This window comes from Lagenorhynchus albirostris, chromosome 12 (assembly GCF_949774975.1).
Source record: "Lagenorhynchus albirostris chromosome 12, mLagAlb1.1, whole genome shotgun sequence".
NCBI classification, from domain to species: domain Eukaryota; kingdom Metazoa; phylum Chordata; class Mammalia; order Artiodactyla; family Delphinidae; genus Lagenorhynchus; species Lagenorhynchus albirostris.
The window spans coordinates 8,172,510-8,182,817 of NC_083106.1; positions in this window are offsets into that span (position 1 = coordinate 8,172,510).

The window sequence follows — 10,308 nt, forward strand, 5'->3', positions numbered from 1 at the left end:
GGGGAGTTCAGTTTACACAAGGACTGCAGGTTGTTTAGCTTGAATGCAAAGATGAAAACAAAGCTTCTTAATGCCAACCCAGGGTCTGCTTTATAGCTCTCTATGAAGAGAAAAATCTATTTACTAAGAGTTGAGGCAAGAACGTGACTTGAGACTAAAGTACAGATTCCCTAGAGATGTTATAGGGATTTGCTTTTATTGCTCAACTTTGCTTTGCTTTAAAAATTGTCCACTTGTTTGAAATTTCAGTTTCCCCCCACCCCCAACACACATATACCTATCTCACTTCACCTTTTTTCAATGCTTGAATATCACTTCCCCAAAGTCCTGATTCCCATACAGTCTCCAGTTAAACCTCTTCTGTCTGCGTTTTGGGTGAGATACATTTTTTTTTTCACAGAATCCTTTTAAAACTTCTATTTTCCTATTTGTAGCGCCCAAAGGCTGAACACATAATGGCCGAGAGAGAAGTACATGTACTGAATATTAAAATTTTACAAAGGAAAGAAAATCTGACATTTTCAAAATCTCAAATATGGCTTTGAGGTTTTTTTTGTTTTTTTTTTTTTAAAGAATACTCTCTTCTTGTTATTGTTGCCAAGTTAAGGTAAAAATCGAGATTCATCCATTTCCTCATGCACTTGTTCAATCAGCATTTATTAAGCATGTCAGTCTGAATGCTGTGCTCTGAGGCTACACGGATAAACACGCCATGGTGCTATCATTGAGAAGGGAACACATATGCACGTAGAGAAGAAAGGCATGCATAATAAATAATTGTAATAAGTGTTGCAAAAGAGCACCGTGGTAAATTGTCTGCAGGATGGGTACCACCGCTGATGGGTGTAAACAGGACACCATCCCACGTCTGTGTGCAGCCCCTCCCATCAAGAGGTGGAATCAATTTCCCTTTCCTGAATTCAGGCTGTTCAAAGACCTGATAGACCAACAGGATGAGACAGAAGGGGTGACATTACCTCTGAGCCCAGACATCAAGAGGCTGCCCAGCTTTCCTCCTCTTTGAAGCCAGCTGCCATGTTGGAAACTCAGGCTGGACCCCTGAATGGTGAGGGTCCCAGGGCAGGAGAGAGGCCACATGGATGAGAACTGAGCCACCCAGCTGACACCATGTGAGCAAAGATGAACCATCTCTTCTAAGTCCTGCCCAATTCCTGAAGCATAAGATCAGAGGCAGTGAGATGGCTGTGGTTTTGAGCTCCCAAATTTTGGGTGGTCTGTTATAGAGCAACACTGATGCTAACCTGTACAATGTGGAATAAAAGTATGAATAATTCTACCTACATCATCTGGGAATGAGTCAAAGAGGCCACAGTGTACAAGGTGACAGAGAGACACCTTATCAAAAATTATCATTACCAAGCTTCCAAGGCAGGAAACGGATTCATATACGGCGATAGTGAACACCTAGGTGATGCTTCTTCCATGCTTGGTGCTGTTTTTAGTGCTTTACGCTCATTAACTCATTCAGGCCTCACAGCAAACTTCCGAGGTAAGTGTGCTGCTATTATCACCCCCATTTTACCAGTGGGAAAACTGAGGTTCAGAGAGCTAAAGGACCTTGTCCAAAGTCACACAGCCAGTAAGTGATGTACCAGGGAGTCAGCAGCAGGCCCTCCAGCACAGTCTAGGCTTTTAGCCACCATGTCTCATTCTGTATAAGCCAGAGTTTGGGAAGGAGCCCAGGCTTTGTCACTTAACTATCAGGGTTCCATTGAGGGGAGGATTCTGTTGATACAGACATGTTTGAGAACCACTGGCCCAGATGATCACCAGGGGTCTGAGATTCTGCAGTTTGATTGGCTGTGCTTTCAGACCCAGCACCGCAACCCCGCCCTCCTCACCTAGCTGACTTCCAGATGCCGGATGCCGCAGGGCACGTGGCCTCTCTTCCCTGTCTGGCTCTCCCATCCAGCGTCAATCTAGCTCTTTTCAAAAGCTGCAGGGGCCAGTGACACAATCAGAACCCTGGGTTTGTCTGTGATCCTTGTGCAGGTCAGAAGTTAAGAGGAGATGAGGGTCCCTGCCAGCAACGTGATTTTTTTCATTAACGCACCAAACCAGAAAACAACCTTGTCTAGAATGTAGTCTCTAATTCAGTATTTTGAAGTATTATTGAGATCTTTCTAGAAAAAGACACTTTTATATAAAGTGTCATTTTAAAATTGTATTACATGCTTAAAAGTTTAATTTTTCTTATTTGGGGACCATATTGATCATGGTCTATAACAGCAGTCCCCAACCTTCTTGGCACTAGGGACCAGTTTCATGGAAGACAGTGTTTCCACGGACAGGGGCGGAGGATGGTTTCAGGATGATTCAATGGCAATACATTTATTGTGCACTTTATTTCTATCATTATTACATTGTAATATATAATGAAATAATTACACAACTCACCATAATGTGGAGTCAGTGGGAGCCCTGAACTTGTTTTCCTGCAATTAGATGGTCCCATCCAGGGGTGACGGGAGACAGTGACACCCAAAGTGTGTTGCTTATGTCCAGTCTACTCAGCTTAATTGTCACTTGCCACTCATTGATAGGGTTTTGATATGAGTCTGCAAGTGGTTGATCTATTATGGTCTCTGTGCGGTCAGACCTCTCTGCTAACGATAATATGTATTTGCAGCCGCTCCCCAACGCTAGCATCACTGCCTGAGCTCCACCTCAGATCATCAGCCATTAGATTCTCATAAGAAGCGTGCAACCTAGATCCTTCGCATGCACAGTTCACAGTAGGGTTCCCACTCCTATGAGAATCTGATGCGCCCGCTGACCTGACAGGAGGCGGAGCTCAGGTGGTTATGCGAGTGATGGGGAGCTGCTGTGAATACAGAGGAAGCTTCACTTGCTCGTTCGCTTGCCACTCACCTCCTGCTGTGCGGCCCGGTTCCTAACAGGCCATGGACTGGTACCTGTCCATGGCCCGGGGGTCGGGAACCCGCGGTCTATAACATTTGAGAAAATTCACGTCTGAGAATCACACTGATTCCATGGAGTGAGGTCTACCGCCCACATGTGTGTTATCTATATTTGATACCCACTAGAGGCCCCAACTTAGCTTAAGTGCAGTAGGCTTATAAAGTTTTAGTTTCCTCCCATCGGCAATTGGAAGCAATTCCTCCCCCTAAGAGGAGGGTCCAGCCGGGAAACTGCAGTCTTGCCCCACGGTGGCCAAGGCCTAGGGGCTCAGGCTTGTCTCCTGCAGCGTCTGGGGGCAGTGGAAACTGTCCTTACTGCTGCCCTGGGGTCGGTTTCAGGCTTCCTCGGACAAACACCTGGAAACCTGCCCTTCTCTCTGGGGTCGCTGCCTCCTTGCTTTTCTACTCCATCCTCCACTGAGTTCCACTGCAGTGTGATGTCTGTCCTCATCCCTATTACATTAAGAGTGTCTGCCTTGGATGTTCACAGCCATCTGTACAGAGAACCAGAAAAAGCAAACCTCCTCATGGGTACCGGCACCGCCCACTTCTCTAGGCTTAAGTCTGATCTACCGTTTGCTAAAAGGCTGCCTTCCCTGGGGGGTGGGGTAGAGGAAGAAAGTCAAGAATCCCGTCATGCCGGCTGGGATGGGCTGAGAGAAGCCTGTCTCCCCCCAGATGGATCCAATCCTGGACCAGACTGAGGTGAACCAAATTCCTCTTTTGTGCTGAGATTACACCATCATGTGGCTTCAGGCAACTCCCCTTTACAAAGTAAAGAGAATCCTATCTGCTCTGTCAACTTTATACAAAAGTTATCAGGATTAAATGAGAAAAGCCAAAAGTAAACATTGTATATATCATGTACCATGTCGTTGTCATCTTAAATGATAATCGCGTGTTGCAGAGAGAATTCATTTCTCACGTGAAAGTGTGGCCTTTTTTGTTTTCTGTTAGTGTTATATTTTTGGTAAGAGATGAAGCAGGGTAGGTTTAAAAATACTAATCATATTCCGGCCTATGTTTCTTCTAGGACACTACTAATAAAAGCCAAGTTCTAAATTGTTTTGCTGCACAGAAGAGAAGCAATGTATTTGACATCGTAATCTTAAAATGAAAATCCAGTCTCCACTGATTCTCCTCTTTTTCAGTAAATTGCCCTTTGCCAGGTCTCAGGAGCCCCCCAGCACGTCAGGGTCGCCAGTTGGTGAGAAGGTGTCTATAGCACCTAAATGGATGCGGGAGAAAGCCCCCGACCCAGCAAAGGCGGCCGAGAGACTGGCTGCCGTAGAAGTGGACTGTGTTTTATGGGAAAAAAGGTGGACACAAGCCCCGTGGTAGGGACTCCAAACCCTGATTTAACCGGCAAGTCAGAAAGCCTCTGGCCTTTGTATCCTGAGTGATTTCGCTGGAGGGGAAGGCGCGGGACCAGGAGGCCGGCACCTGCAGAGGCAAGAATGCTCATCTGGGAGAAGACAGAGCTAAGGAAGTTTGTGTTGGAAGCTGCGACTGGAACACGTGTTTCCTGGCTTAGAGCAGCGTCCGCAGAAGGGCGGTTACATTAACCAATCCCCCGTCAGAGCAGCAAAAGCCTGTTCCTTTGAGGTTCACCTCCTACCGAAACATGTTTTCCTAGTGTGAGCAGAGATGTCATGTGTCCTGGAGTTAGCGGGAAGGGGGTTTATCTGCTCCACTGCAGCTGTCTTAAGAGACCAGTGGCAGAAGAGGTCTGACCTTCTCCCCGGGACGCAGAGCAAGTTTCAGGAGAGGCTGGCAGGGAGTTGATGGCCCAGCAGTGGAGCCCTGAAGCCACGGGGCTCCCTCCAAAGGTAGAGGTCTGTCTGTCCTTCTCACCTTCAGGGCAGATTGCAGGGCCCATAGTACTTAATCTTCCAAATTTACTTGACCCAAAAGCTTTTCTTTTCCAAGTTTATGCTCTGAAATGCTTCACCATTTTTCAAGGTGATGTCTAGATATGGAAAATTCAGAATATCCCTCCCCTGTTCACGTGGCTGCCTCTCCACACCTGATCACTGCTCCGAGGGAGCTGCTGTCATAGGAAGAATTGTCCCCAGCATGGCAGGAAATGGAGAAACAGTGTGACGTCAACATTCATAAAAAAGAACGGTGTTTCCCATCATTCCAGCATTTGGCCACTTCTTCAGCACATCTTCAAGTTTAAGAACTTTATAAACATTGCCACAGAATGCATCACACCCTTAATTAAAAGTTTTGAACTTTGTATTAAGTTGGGTGTTTGATGAATTTAGAGGCTCTTCTCTCTGGAAATGACACACATGCCCCCACAGCCAAATGCCATTCCTGCTTGAAGCTGGCAGGCTTTGGGCTTCATTGCCGTGGTGGCAGTTTTCAGAAGACATCGTGAGTTTCCATAAGACACATCAGCTGAGTGAGGCTTTGGAGGATTACCAACAGCTGAGAGGTCCCGGAGCCGTTAGGATGAAGAGGAAGCTTCTGCTGTGTGTTTGCTTCTAGGCAGCTGCGAAAAAATTATGTGTTGTGCAGACATAGAGAACAGACTGGGGGTTGCCAAGGGGGACAGGGGGTTGGGGAGGAAAGGATTGGGAGTTTGGGATGCAAACTATTACATATAGAGTGGATAAACAACAAGGTCCTCCTATATAACACAGAGAACTATATTCAATATCCTATGATAAACCGTAATGGAAAAAATACATAAAAAAGAATGTATATATATTTATAGCTGACTCACTTTGCTGTACAACAGTAATTAACGCAACATTGTAAATCAACTCTACTTCAATTAAAAAAATAACGATTACGTGTTATGTGCAACAAACATTTCTGCGGGCTCACTGTGAGCCAGGCATTCATCTGAGCACGTTACAGATGCTAACTTGGTTCTCGAAACAACCCACGAGGCAGGTACTCTTATTTCCATTCTAGAAGAGGAAACCCAGACACAGAGGCTGGGAACCTTGCCCAAGGGCTCAGAGCTCCCGAGGGGTCCAGCCAGCAGTGAGGCCCAGAGACGAGCCCCTCCCACACACTGGGAGGCCTGCCCCAAAAGGGCCCGCTCGCTCCCCCAAAAGGCTCCTGAGAGGAGGACGGTCAACGCGGAGCAGAGGTAATGATAACCCCTGTTAAGGTTTTAAATTATGGATCATTAACTATGGCTTCCCTGTCACAGTCCCAGGAGCTACCACCTGAAATGAAGTGTCAGGTGACCTGCGAGACCAGGGTGAGGGAGAGTAAATCTCTTGGGGAGAGAAACCCCAGGTCTTTATCTCTTTTTTTTTTTTTTCAATTTTTTTTTAATTCTTTTTTTTTTTTAACATCTTTATTGGGGTATAATTGCTTTACAATGGTGTGTTAGTTTCTGCTTTATAACAAAGTGAATCAGTCATACATATTTATCTCTTTTTGGAGTAAAAGAAGGAAGAAGAATTGGCCACGGAGGGCCGGGGAATGTTTGGTTTTGTTACCTTCTGAATCCTCAGCTGAAAGGGTTTCCACAGTTGTTTTCACTGTCACATTGGCTGTTATTTCTTTGTTATTTATTTATTTTTTTTAAATAAATTTATTTATTTACTTATTGGCTGTGTTGGGTCTTAGTTGCTGCGCGTGGGCTTTCTCTAGTTGTGGAGATCGGGGGCTACTCTTCATTGCGGTGCGCCAGCTTCTCATTGCGGTGGCTTCTCTTGTTGCGGAGCCTGGGCTTTAAGCACGCAGGCTTCAGTAGTTGTGTCACACGGGCTCAGTAGTTGTGGCGCATGGGCTTAGTTGCTCCGCCGCATGTGGGATCTTCCCGGACCAGGGTTTGAACCCGTGTCCCCTGCATTGGCAGGCGGATTCTTAACCACCGCGCCACCAGGGAAGTCCATTTCTTTGTTATTTAACATCGTTCATCCTTAGGGAATGTCGACTGAAATAAAAAAGCACAACCTGAAAGCTGAGAGTTATGTTTTATTTGACGGGCAAAACTGAGGACTTCAGCCCAGGACACAGCATCTCAGATTGCTCTGAGGGACTGCTCCGAGGAGGCGAGGGGAGGAGCCGGGATACACAGGAGTTTTTGCGACAAAGACCAGGTAGCCAAACATCAAAAGATTGCTGTTAATGAAAGAAAGCCAGACACCTCAAGTTAATGAAATTAGCGCTCTCTATGTATGGGAAGATGCAGAGTCTGGGCTCACTGAAATCGTTCCTTTGATACGCACCTCAGCTGTCGGGGGCCAGTATCCTGTGCTCTTTCACCCAGAGTCTCCTCAAGGTGCACCGCCAGGGGTGGCTGCAGTGGCCGGCTGCGTGATGGTGGGCGTCCCGCCTCCACCCTGAGTTCCCCCAGGGCTCACCGCTGGGGCGGCTGTGATGTGATGGCTGGTTGGCTGCAACATGCTCTGTTTACGGGTACGGCAGGCGGCATTCTTAGTTCACAGTAATAAGAGGCTACACTCTGGGCCTCGGCTTAAGCTCTAACCACATCTTTCTCATCTGGTGCCCATTCCCCACCTCACGGGTGTGGATGCTTCATGGGCTTTTCCGAAGCAGAGATGTTCCTGTAAAACAGAGCGCTCTGGATCCAGCCACATGCGAGCTCACCTGGCACCAGGGAGTTCTGGGAACAAGACATCTTCAGTGATGAACCCAGGAAAGTTCTGGGCAAACTGGGTGGACTCTAGACTGTGCTTATACCCATCTCTTTGCCAAGGGAAAAGGATTTAAGCTATTAATCTCTATCTAATCTTAGCCCACTTGCGACAAGTACTGCTCTGTTTGTGAATCACCTGGTTGACACAGAGGAAAGACCCATTGGGGGGAACCCCCCAGCTACCCTGGAATCGGGCCAGATACAACTGGGTTGGTGTTGACTTCACTGAAAGTTCCATGTTGAAATGGGAGTGAGCGGGGGCTCCTGCTGGGAATACTCTAGTCCACAGCACCCTCATAGCACACCCCGCTCTGTAGCTGAAGTGAGGCACTGAGTACATGTGCTTTGAAAAGAGCACCTTCGCCTTTGGCTTCTGACCTCTGATACCAACCTTCCCTAACTCACCTCTCAGCCCAATCATTCACTCCATGAATAGGGCAAAATGTACATTCGCTGCTCTGCTCTGCAACTCCTGTGTGATAGAAATACTAGAAATGACTTGGACTAATATTTAGACAAATATTTATAAAATCACAGAATAATCCAGTGAATATTATCTCACTCATGCTTTGGGCTATTTTCTTTCTGAAATGTTTGCAAAGAATTAGGAGATCTGGAGCACCATCTTAGTACCAGTCTTTAAGCTTCAGCACAGTATACAATTTTTTAAACAGTTGAATTGGGGTGTAATTGACATGCTATCAACTTAATTGCATTAATTATATTAAATACAATTATAATTATATTAATGTATTACATTAATTATATTAAATATAATGTATTAAGTTTAAATATAATTAAATATATTTAATTATATTAAATATAATGTATTAAGTTTTGACATATGTATAAATCCATGAAACATTGGTGCGATTGAGATAATGAAAATAACCATCACCCTGAAAGTGTCCCCGTGGCCCATTGTAATCTCCTCACCACCCACTCTCCTTTCCCAGGCAACTACTGATCTGATTTCTGTCATTTGAGTTGTTTGCAGTTTGGAGCTATTATAAATAAAGCTGCTGTGAACATTTTATGTGCAACTCTTTGTGTGGACATATGCTTTTATTGTCTAGGAGTGCAATTACTGGTCAAGTTGTAGGTATATGCTTAACGACAACTTCTGAACAGGTCATAACATTTTACATTCCTACCAGCAGTGGATGAACATTCCAGATCCTCCATATATTTGCCTATACTTGGTAGGGTTAGTCTTTTAAATTTTTGTCAATCTAATATATGTGTGAGTTGTATCTTATGGTTTTATTTTTCATTTCCTTAATGATTAATGATGTTGAACCTCTTTCGCGTGTGTATTTGCCATTCGTATATCTTCTTTGGTGAAGTGTCTTTCAAGACTTTTGTGCACTTTTATTGGGCTGTTGGTCTTCTTATTTTTGTTTTAAGGATTCTGTATGTGTTTTGGAAACAAGTCCAATATCAAATGTATACTTGCTTGCAAAGACTTTCTCTTAGTATGTGGCATATTATCTTTTTTTTCTTAGCAGTGTCTGTTGAAGTTTTAAGTTTTGATGAAGTCTAAGCTATCAACTTGTTCTTTTATGTATTGCGTTTCCTTTGTTGGAAATAAGAAATCATTGCCTGACCCAGGGTCACAAATATTTGTCCTCTCTGTTCCTTCTAGTTGTTTTATACATTTTAGGTTTTACAATTAAGTCTATAATCCAATTTGAGTTAATTCTTATATATGTCATGAAGCATAAATTGAAGTTTTTCTTTTTCCCAATAAGGATATACAATTGATCCAGCACTATTTGTAGGAAAGACTGTCTTTTCTCCACTGAACTGCCATTGCAGCTTTTTCAAAGTCAGTTGTCCATATATGTGTGAGTCTATTTCTGGATTATGTATTCTCTATTCCACTGTTCTACATGTCCACCAATACCACAGTCTTAATTATCATTTCTTTATAATGTCTTGAAGTTAGGTAGGGTAAGTACTCAACTTTGCTCTTCTTTTTCAAAGAATTTTAGTTATTTCATGTCCTTTGAATTTCCATATGAATTTTAGAGTCAGCTTGTGAACTTTTATGAAAAAAGCCCAGATGGGATTTCATTGAAATTACATTGATCAAATTGGGGAGAATTGTTATCTTTAATTATGTTGAGTCTTCTGACCCATGAACACAGTATATCTCTCCTCCATTCAGGTCTTTAAGAATTTCTCTCAAGAGTGCTTTGTAGTCTTTAGTGTACAAGTCTTGGACATCTTTTGTCAGACTTATCCTTAAATGTGTAATATTTGAGTGTAATTGTAAATAATTTTTAAAATTAATTTCAATTTCTAATTGTTCATTTCTATTATATAGAAATACAGTTGACCCTTTTTTTTTTTCCTTTTTTTTTGCGGTACGCGGGCCTCTCACTGTTGTGGCCTCTCCCATTGCGGGGCACAGGCTCCGGACGCGCAGGCTCAGCGGCCATGGCTCATGGGCCCAGCTGCTCCGCGGTATGTGGGATCTTCCCGGACCAGGGCACGAATCCGCGTCCCCTGCATCAGCAGGCGGACTCTCAACCACTGCGCCACCAGGGAAGCCCCAAGTTGACTCTTATATACATTCATTTGTATCTTTGCAGACTTGCTAATCACTTATTATGTCTAGTAGCTTTTTTCTAGATTTCATCTGATTTTCTACATACATTATCATTTTTCTTTCCAATCCAGATGCTTTTTATTTGTTTTTCTTGCCTTATGACACTGACTAGAACAATG